Genomic DNA, 9,101 nt, shown 5'->3' on the forward strand with positions numbered 1-9,101 from the left:
GGTGCAGACCCTATGAAGCAATTTTTAAGTTGATATGCCTATATTTAGAAAGGGGGGTAGAGAAATAGGGGGCTTTAAGGGGCTTTAAGACTTTGAGATCAGATCATTAGGCTGAAGGGGGGGGCACTTTCCATCTCAGTGGAGGGTCATATCCCTATGTCCCTCTCAATAGCCACTCTTTCCCTCATGGACTCTGTGTTTGTGGGAGAGTGTACCCTCCTGGTTTCAGGGAAAATGCTTTCTCACTATTGTCATTGTTGTGTCATGGGAATAAATGCCTTTGCTAAAGAATTAACTAGTGCTCACTTTGGCAGCACATATATTAAAATAAGAATAATGGAGAGAAGGTTAGCATGGCCCCTATACAAGGATGACACAAATTCAGGAAGTGCTCCATATTTTAACGTTCAAAATGGATAAATTAATTAAAAATTAAAAATTAAATTTAATTAACAAATTTTCAAAAAGATTAGTAAGATGAAAATAAATAATTAACTAAGTCTGCTGGCTGATTGTTAAGCACATTGTCAGGGAAATGGAAAGGAAGGGAGTAAACATTTATTAAGCACCTACTATGCATCAGGCGCTGTGTTAAGTGCTTTACAAATATTATCTCATTGCATAATATAGGGGAGCCACTCCTCTGGAGATCCAACCTGCCCACAGGTGATATGGTTTGGGCAAGTAAGCCCAGAAGGGCTGTTACACATGGGGCTCATCTGGGATCTATCTGGGTAACCTTTACATTTGTTGGCACCCACTGTAGAGATTCTCCACATGGTACTCTTCTTTTGGATGCCCTAGTTTGCAAGGATCTGCTAGAGGGAAAAAAATGGCATTTTTGTTCTTGTTCTAGACTGCTTGTGACCAGTCAATATCTTCAAGTGTGCCTTCTTTACAAGTCACACCAAGTTCCTTTGAGATAACTTTTGCATAGTTAAATGTATTGGTATATTATTGCATATATTATGGGATCCAGTTTGCCAGTACTGATGGGGTTGGGGCATGGAAAATGACAGAACAAAAATGGCTAATTTTTTTACCCCAAGATAAGTAAGGAGAAGTTATGTTTGATAAATTCAAGTCACCTGGTCCAGATGAACTACATTCTTGGGTACTGAAAGAACTGGCAGCTATGATTACCGAAAGAACTAGTAGGCATCATTGTCAATGATATTTGAAATATTATAGAAGTATATAGAATGTAATATATAGAAAAGAAACTGCAAGTCTGAAGAACAACCCTAGAAAAACAGCTTGAGTATAGTGCCATCTGATAAGCTAAATCAGATATTGTATGTGGAGCTAATTCAAACCCCTGAGCTAGATTTTTACCCATGTGACATAAATGTGTGCTAATACCCCAAGTGAACTTCTTGCTGTTCAGTCATTTCAATCATGTCTGACCCTTCAAGACCCCCATTTGGGGATTTTCGTGGCAAAGATAGTGGAGTGGTTTGCCATTTCCTTCTCCAACTCATTTTACAGATGAGGGAAACTGAAGCAAACAGGGTTAAGTGACTTGCCCAGGGTCACACAGCTAGTCAGTGTCTGGGGCTAGATCTGAACTTAGGTCTTTCTGACTCTAGGCCTGGTGCTCTACCCACTGTGCCACCTAGCTACCTCTAATACTCCAAGTGAATTCCATCCCCAAACAGATATTTATTGTTCCTATGTACTGGCAATATGTCTAGGTCACATGTAGAGTATTAACAAAACCATAGTAGCACTTTCTCCATCTTCAAATAAATTTCTATATATTTAGCTCATCTTTTTATTCTGCACATCTTGTATTTCCCCAGTAGAATTTAAATTCCTTGTGGTCAAGGACTGGTCCAATTTTGTATTTGTTTCCCAGCAACTAGCATGATGCCTGGTAATTAGTAGAGATAATGTTTGCTGAACTGATTGCTACTCTTCTTCTTTTTTTTTTTTGCAGGGCAATGAGGGTTAAGTGACTTGCCCAGGGTCACACAGCTAGTTAAGTGTCAAGTGTCTGAGGTCAAATTTGAACTCAGGTCCTCTTGAATCCAGGGCTGGTGCTTTATCCACTGTGCCACTTAGCTGCTCCTGAATGCTACTTTTCTGCTGAAAAGTCTTTAGTGATTCCCCATTGCCTCTAGGATGAAGATGAAACTCCTCAGCCTGGACCTGCATAATGTGACTCCAGCTTCCATTCCAGACTTATTTTACATTTACTCCTTTCACCCACTCTCACTCCAGCTTACTGGCTCTTTTTCAGACTCTTCAGGAAAGTGCCAGGTTTCCATGGTAAAAGTGGGCAAAGGTCTGTAACCCTCAGGGGAGGCGAGGACACAGTTATACTGGAAGAAAGAAGAGAAATGGATGACCTATGAGCACAGTTACGATAGGAGAACTATGGGACTATGGAGAATAGTCAGGGCCTTAATGGAAGAATCAAACCCAGGAAAACACAAGCTTGGCTCACTCTGGAATATCTCTTTGTGTATGAGCAACAGAAGCAAGGCAATAATAGAGCCCCATCGGCTACCCAGACTCAAAGGGATTATAAAAAACCTGATGAGAAAGGGAACCTTTGCTGGTAAGACCCTAAAGGGTAAGGTTATCTAGAAGATCTTCTACTACTTAAATGTCCTTAGGGCCATTACTAGACAGTCCTGACCTTGGACATGTGAGAAGTCATACATAGGAAGCCATGAAGGAAGAACTTAGTGCAGGAGAAAAAAGTTAGCAACAAAGGCAAAAAGTAATATAATGTCTCCTTTAAAAAGAGACCAAATATTGAGGAGAATGAAGACTAGAATTCTCAGACTTTTATTCCTTCCTTTGGAAGAACCAAATCCAGGCTTGGTACTTTATCTACTGTACCACCTAGTTGCACATAGGCAAACCCTAAGGGCTCCTCAAAAATTTGTGTAGCACCCACACTGGGCTCATTCCCCCAGCTACCTCTCATAGGCAGGTTTTAGGGTCCCTAAAAGGCCACTGACAACTTTTCTCTTCGGGATTCTAGGGGTAAGCATAAGAGGTGTGGAGTGGTTCACGAGTCCCTATCTGGTATATTCCCCACTATCCATCAATGAGCAGGAACTCTATCAGATTTTAGAAAAGGGATTTATTTACTGAGAAAATAACAGTATTTACAAACAAACAAAAATTTTCTCCACCTTGTAGGGTACTCTCCCCTTTCTCCCACAAGATTCTTAGGGAGAGAGGACTTATACAATGGTTGTGAATCACATACATGTGCCGAAAACATATGTGGCCAAGGAGTACCTCCCAACTCCCTGAAACAACCTAGGTCACCCCAAAATTTCTCTAAAGATCCCTGAAACATTTAGGGAATTCCAAATGGAGGAGCAAAGTCATTCCTTGTTAGGACAAGCAGGTGCTTTTTGAAAAGGAAGAAAGCAAAGCACTCAGGATTTACTACTTGGGGGTTTTAGGCCAACAAGTGAGTCTATAGGTAGGTCCATAATGATCTCATGCAGCAAGCAGTATAGGTCTGATGAAAAAAGGAAAACAAAACATTTATGGCTATCATAGTGTGCTCTAGGCAATCTGCTAGGCACTAAGTGATCTTGCATGAATGAGAACAAGAATGATAGAAGTACATAAATATTCAAACAAGCAAAAGTTTTCTTAAAAGAACTGGTTTGACTTACAAAGAGAACACGGAGTAAAACAGAAATGCTCATTTTTTTCTGTTGTAGAGCTCTAAATTTAAGGTGTCCCATAATGGAAATCCCAGGTAAAGAATCTCTCCAGTGGGTCCTTGCAAATACAAAGGACCCCCAAATTATCCCAGATGAAACCTCAATGTATACCCTCCTCCCCTCTGCCCTCACTCCCTCAATGCCCACTTGTGTTGGGTAGGTTGGGTCCCTAGAGTGCTTAGAAAACAACTCATTTGGAAAGAGATTTATAGGATCAGAGACTTTAGAGTTATAAAGAACCTTAGTGGTCATCTAGTCCATCAGCCTGAGGCCCAGAAGGTTTAAATGGGTTCCCAGAAATGGCATTTAATTAAATGGCAATCTAAATGGCATTCAAAAATTTAAACCGGGGGCAGCTAGGTGGTACAGTGGATAAAGCACTGGCCCTGAATTCAGGAGGACCTGAGTTCAAATGCAATCTCAGACACTTGACATAAACTAGCTGTATGACCCTGGGCAAGTCACTTAACCTGCACTTCCCCCTCCCCCCCAAAAAATCTTTTTAAACAGCATCAATACTGAGACCCAGAGGATTTAAATGCCTTGGCTAGGCAAGGTTTCCTAATCAACTAGGTGGCACAGTGGATAGAAGCCTGGACCTGGAGTCAGAAAGACCTAAGTTCAAATCCAACCTCAGATAATTCCTGGTTTTTACCCAGGCAAGTTATGTAAACTCTATTTACCTCAGTTATAAAATGGGGGTAATGATAACATCTACCTCTCAGGGTTGTGAGGTTCAAATGAAATAATATTTACAAAGCACTTAGCACAATGCCTGGTATATAGTAGGTGCTTAATAAATGCTTGTTCCCTTCCTCCCTCCCTTCCTTCTTTCCTTAGTGTCATGAGGGAAATTGGTGATGGGGGTAGTTCTTAGGTATTCTCTTTTAAAGAATTATACCCTCTCATAGAGAATATTATGAAATGCAAAATGGATGATTTTGATTACATTAAATTAAAAAGGTTTTGTACAAACAGAAGCAATGCAGCCAGAATTAGAAGGGAAGCAGAAAGCTTCCAGCCAGTATTTCTGATAAAGGCCTTATTTATTTTTTTTTGGGGGTGAGGCAATGGGGGTTAAGTGACTTGCCCAGGGTTATACAGCTAGTAAGTGTTAAGTGTCTGAGGCCAGATTTGAACTCAGGTCCTCCTGACTCCAGGGCCGGTGCTCTATCCACTGTGCCACCCAGCTGCCCCAAGGCCTCATTTCTAAAATATATAGAGAACTAAATCAAATGTATAAGAATGCAAGTCATTTCCCAATTGAGAAAGTCAAAGGATATGAACAGACAGTTTTCAGATGTAGAAATCAAAGCTATCTATTGCCATATGAAAAAATGCTCTAAATCACTATTGAATAGATACATACAAATTAAAACAACTCTGAGGTACCACCTCATACCTACTCGATTGGCTAATGTGACAAAAAAGGAAAATAATAAATGCTGGAGAAGCTGTGGGAAAATTGGAACACTAATGCATTGTTGGTGGAGTTGTGAACTGATCCAACCATTGTGAAGAACAATTTGAAACTATGCCCAAAGGGCTATGGGACTTTGCATACCCTTTGACTTAGTAATACCACTACTAGGTCTGTATCCCAAAGAGATCATAAAAAAGGGAAAAGCACCCATGTATACAAAAATATTTGCAGCTCTCTTTGTGGTGGCAAAGAATTGGAAATTGAGGGAATGCCCTTCAATTGGGGAATGGCTGAACGTGTTGTGGTATATGAATGTAATGGAATACTATTGTTCTGTGAGAAATGATGAGCAGGCAGATTTCAGAAAAACCTGGAAAGACTTAAAGTGGACTGATGCTGAGTGAAGTAAGCAGAACCAGTAAAACATTGTATATAGTAGCAGCAACATTGTGTGATGATCAACTGTGATAGACTTAATAACTCTTTTCAGCAATAAAATGATCCAAGACAATGCCAAAAGACTCATGATGGAAAATGTTCTCCACATCCAGAAAAAAGAATTGTAGATTCTGAATGCAGATTTAACCATACTGTTTCTACTTTTTTGGGGGGGAGGTTTTTCCCTTTTCTTCTGATTCTTCTTTCACTATATGACTAATGCAGAAATATGTTTAATGTGATTGTACATATATAACCTATATCAGATTGCTTTCTGTCTTGGGGAGGGGAGAGGGAAGGAAGGGAGGGAGAAAAATTTGGAACTAAAAATCCTGTGAAAACAAATGTTGAAAACTATCTTTACATGTAGCTGGAAAATAATAAAATACTTTTTTGATTAAAAAAAAAGAATTACACTTTCTCACAAACAAATCCAATTAGAATAAAATAATCTTTTGTTTAGGCTCTAGAGAAGGGTACCAAGAGAGAAGTCATGGACTTTTCTCAAGGGGAAGTGGTTCAGGGACATGATTCTCTGAGATACCTATCTCCTGGAACAGAACAAAGGCAAACATTTTTATAGATGGTAGATGGGGTGGACAGATGGTGTGACCCACCTGACAATGGAAAGTTCCTTTTGGGGGTGGGGAAAGGCTTGAATGAGAGGTGGTGGTAGTCCGGACTTCTGGAGTTATCTCTGTCCCCTGGTGCCAATCAGGCAGCATCCCTGCCTGATAGACTTATCTCTCTTACATCTCAAGGTGTGTTCTCCTTTAGCTAGTAGGCCAGTTTAAACTTTAATATTCCCAAATTCCTTGATATGTCCCAACCCCATATCATTTAGGTTCACACAGGTACCAAGTCACAGAAGCGGAATTTGAACGCAGGTTGTCTAACTCCACATCCAGCATTCTTTTTTCTTTTCTTTTTTTTTTTAGTGAGGCAATTGGGGTTAAGTGACTTGCCCAGGGTCACACAGCTAGTAAGTGTTATGTGTCTGAGACCGGATTTGAACTCAGGTCCTCCTGACTCCAGGGCTGGTGCTCCATCTACTGTGCCACCTAGTTGCCCCCCCCCCCCCGGTATTCTTTTTATCGACATTGCTCAATCTCTCCAGTCAGAAGAGACAGATGAGATTGAGGCAAAGAGATCTCAGGTCCATTGAAATACCAAGAAATTTCAAGGAAAAAAAATCTGATCACTGTATTTCAGGAAATTCCCCAAGAAAGGGTTGGATTAATTATTTTTTTTAAAAAAAAACAAGCTCCACCATTGCAAAGAAAAAGAATTCATGGACTAGACAAGGAGAAGCTCCAACTTTCTCATATTATCATTAAACATGACAATGACAAGAAAAAAAACATTTCAGCTTCAAAATGAAATAACCGGTCAGACCACATCACTCTTTATAAAATCTTGTTGACTCTAGGGTAAAATAAAACCTTTCATCTTAGGATACAAAGACCTTTGTGATCTGGCTCCAACCTAATTTTCTATGTTTGGTTCATATTACTACCCTTCACACACCTGTCTTTTGGTCAAACTAACCTATGTGCAATTCCCTAAACATGGCATTCCATCTTTTGGGCTTTTGAAGTAGCTCATTCCCTCTGCCTGGTGTAAAGGGGGTGGGAGGTTACCTGGAATGTACTCTTTCCTTACCTCTGCCTCATAGAAAGGATCCTTAACTTTCTTTAAAATTCAGCTGCTGGGGGACAGCTAGGTGGCACAGTGGATAAAGCACTGGCCCTGGATTCAGGAGAACCTGAGTTAAAATCTGACCTCAGACACTTGACACTTACTAGCTGTGTGACCCTGGGCAAGTCACTTAACCCTCATTGCCCCTCAAAAACAAAAACAAAAATTCAGCTGCTACAACAAGCTATTTCTGACTTCCCCTAACTACTTATAGGGTCTACCCCAAGAGGAGTGAGAGAAGAAAACACTTAATAGCTAGGGGAAGTCAGAAATGGGAAGAGAGAGGCACAGAAGGTGAGTGAAGTTACACTGAGTTATTGTCTCTTCCTGCTAAGTGGTCAATAAGGGATTGCTTTGTCACCTCAAAGGGCAAGTCCTTTAGAACTGAGACATATATGTCTGTGGAGTCCCTCTGCTAAAGTTTCCAGGGGGGGCGGTGTCCAGTGCATGCTACCTGAAATGACCTCTAAAGACTCATTCCCCACAGCATGAGCTCCCTTGGATTGCAACCTTCAAGTAAACTCCCACTACACATAAACAGAATAAAAAATGGGAAAACAAATGGTGCATAATTTTTTTAAAAAAAATGTTTAAGTGAGGCAATTGGGGTTAAGTGACTTGCCCAGGGTCACACAGCTAGTGTTAAGTGTCTGAGGCAGGATTTGAACTCAGGTACTCCTGACTCCAGGGCCGGTGCTCTATCCACTGCACCACCTAGCCACCCCAGTGCATAATTAATATAAGTGCATTGGACCTATACAGTATAAACAAATTCTTAACAATGAAAATGGAGAAGTGGACATTAACAACAAATGAATGAAGAAACATTAAATGCTTACTATGTGCCAAATTTACTAAGTCTTAGGAATACAAATACAAAAGTAAGATAGTTCTGCATACAATGAGCTTGAGTCTTGTTGGAAGGGAAAGACAACACCTAGAAGGAAGTGGTGGCCAGGGAGGGGTGTCTGGGAAGTCCCAGGGATGGTAAATGGAGCCACAGGAGAGTTGATTGATACATCCTTTCCCATAGCAGTGTTAACATTGACATGACTACAGTTTCCAGAACAAGATTTAGAAATAGGAAGTGTGAATAGCAGGGGGTGGGGGTGGACAATATTGAATGTGTGTGTGTCACAACAGGGCAGATGATAAGATGACCAGGTTGGACGGCTAGATGGGAGGTTACCTGGAATGTACTCTTTCCTCACCTCTGCCTCATAGAATCAATCCTTAACTTTCTTAAAAGTTCAGCTGCTATGGGGCAGCTAGGTTGCGTAGTGCATAGAGCACAGGCCTTTGAAGTCAGGAGGATCTGAGTTCAAATCCAGTCTCAGACACTTGACACTAACTGTGTGACCCTGGGCAAGTCCCTTAACTCTCATTATCCCACCAAAAAGAAAGAAAGAAATTTTAAAATTGATGTCAAAATTTGTTTTTATATATATATATATATATATATATATATATATATCTTGGAAAATAAAATTCTAAACAAGTAAAAAAAGAATAGAAACTGTTACAGGGAAAAGTTGGGGGTCCATAGGTATTCATCAGTAAAGAATTACACTCGCACACAGTCCAATTAGAATTAAAGTGGTCTTTTATATGGTGCTAGAGAAAGTGACCAAGGGGTAAGTCAAAGACTTCACCCCTGAGGAGGAGTGCTCAGAAATATCTTCCTCCCAGAAGAAAAGGCAGGCAAAAGCTTTTATAGAGGATAGATGGGGTGTCCATCTAAAAATGGAAAGTTCCTTTTTGGAGTGGGGTGGAGAAAGTCTGGATGCTTGTCATATTCCTGAGAGTCAAGGGGGATTTTTTTTTAAATGATGCTCCTGACCTTT

General features: G+C 40.4%; 1 non-coding gene across 1 annotated transcript; it reads left to right on the forward strand.

The window, feature by feature from the left end:
- Positions 1 to 298: 298 nt before the first annotated feature.
- LOC122737660 lies at positions 299 to 403 on the forward strand. Its single transcript, XR_006354469.1, has one exon. It is a non-coding gene; the product is annotated as a U6 spliceosomal RNA (small nuclear RNA).
- The last annotated feature ends 8,698 nt before the right edge of the window (positions 404 to 9,101 follow it).

This window comes from Dromiciops gliroides, chromosome 1, assembly GCF_019393635.1.
Source record: "Dromiciops gliroides isolate mDroGli1 chromosome 1, mDroGli1.pri, whole genome shotgun sequence".
In the NCBI taxonomy this organism is placed as follows: domain Eukaryota; kingdom Metazoa; phylum Chordata; class Mammalia; order Microbiotheria; family Microbiotheriidae; genus Dromiciops; species Dromiciops gliroides.